This window comes from Colobus angolensis, unplaced genomic scaffold, assembly GCF_000951035.1.
Source record: "Colobus angolensis palliatus isolate OR3802 unplaced genomic scaffold, Cang.pa_1.0 Scaffold115, whole genome shotgun sequence".
In the NCBI taxonomy this organism is placed as follows: domain Eukaryota; kingdom Metazoa; phylum Chordata; class Mammalia; order Primates; family Cercopithecidae; genus Colobus; species Colobus angolensis.
In genome coordinates this window covers 86,631-88,532 of record NW_012112586.1, presented here as the reverse complement: position 1 = coordinate 88,532, position 1,902 = coordinate 86,631, and positions in this window count along the sequence as shown.

The following is a 1,902-nucleotide window of genomic DNA, read 5'->3' as shown; positions in this document are numbered from 1 at the left end:
GTCAAGCTGGGGTCGCGGCTCTGGGGCGCAGCGCTTTCCCAGCGCGGGGGAGGAGGGCGCCGCTGGAACAGACCCCCAGGGGACGCGCCCGGGTCCAAGCGGAGTTCCGACCTCAGCCTCGGCGGAGGCTCCACCCAGGTGGGCCCTGTGGGCGGTCCCCTCAGGGGAAGCCTAGAGCAGCCTGACCACGGCTGACCTCCGTGACCCCCGGCGCTCCGGGCACAACTGGGCGATCGGGGGCGGGGGTGGGGTCCTCGCAGACCTGGTGAAAAGGTGGCTGGGAGATGACCGAACACCCCGAGTCCTGGCACGGGCACAGTCCAGCCTCTGCCCTTGTGGAGTTTATAGTTTTTTTGTGTGTGTGGGTTTGTGGAGTTTTTTTTGTTTTTTTTTGGGGGGGAGGTTTGGTGTTTTATACAGTAAGTTCGGAAGGTACCCGGCAATGCAAGACCAAAGACCTTGAGTTGTTTGTTTAGAGGTGGGGTCTCGCTGTGTGGCCCAGGCTGGAGTACCGCGGTGCAATCAGAGCTCACTTCAGCCTCAACCTCTTGGGGTCAAGTGATCCTCCCGCCTCAGCCTCCCAAACCACAGGTGCACGCCACTGTGCCCGGCCTTGAGTTGGTTGTCAAAGGTAGTTAAGGTCTGACTGGAAGGAAAAAAGTCAGTAATTGAAGACACGCAGGATAAACATTTCAGTGTTTGTTCCAGTGAAGATGTGAAAACAATCCAAGTCTCTGGCGGAAGATTTGAGAAATAAACCAGGTTCAGACAGGGGATGGATTCCTGGAAGGTTATTAGTAGTGATGCTGAGGTCGCTTGGGCCCAGCTGATGATCGTGATACATTGTACAGCAGAATGCTGTGTTCTAAGACAGATTTATAAGAGTCCACGTGGAAAGCGGAGATAAAATGATGCATGCCACATCCTAAACCCTGGTGGCGCTGGGGTGATTCAATTACCACTTTGTTTTAGTATCATTTTTAGGCATTTTAATTTTCTTCTTTTTGCTTATCCACATTTTCTAATTTTTATAAAATACTTCTGTGGTTTTCTATTTTTAAATTTCTTTTTAAGGAGTGGAAAGAACAGGACAACAAGGTTGTGGAGAAGCAGCACTGACTGACTGAGTCTCTTTGGACTGGAGACCCCTGAGGGGGTGGAGAACAGACTGCAGCTGTCTGAGGTGCAGAACAGAGGAGAGCAATAGTCCCGATTGCTCGCTACCATTAAGCACCAACAAATGTAAAACAATGGGGCCGAAAATGTCGAAGTATCTACATTGTTCGATTTAAATGAATTCAACACATTTTTAATGTATTTTTATTTTTTTAGGCACATGACCTTGCTGTGTTGCTCAGGCTGGCTTCTCTTAATTGTCAGGCTCCAAAGTCTACCTTCTTTTTTATTTATTTTATTATTTTTTGAGATGGAGTCTTGCTCTGCACCCAGGCTGGAGTGCAGTGGCACGATCTCTGCTCACTGCAACCTCTGCCTCCCAGGTTTAAGTGATTCTCCAGCCTCAGCCTCCCGAGTAGCTGGGATTACAGGTGCGCACCACCATGTCCAGCTCATTTTTGTATTTTTAGTAGAGATGGGGTTTCACCTTGTTGGCCAGGCTGGTCTCGAACTCCTGACCTCAAGTGATCCACCCACCTCGGCTTCTCAAAGTGCTGGGATTACAGACGTGAGCCACTGCATGTGGCCTCTACCTTCTTTTTTAAAACAATATGGAGCTTCATGAATTTGTGTGTCATCCTTGCACAGGGACCATGCTCATCTCCGTGTCATTCCACTTTCAGTACATGTGCTGCCAAAGTGAGCACAAAAGTCCACATCCTTGGCTACTTCAAGTGCGGTGGTGTTTACAACTGACTGATCACAACCATGTAAAGATTTTTCTCT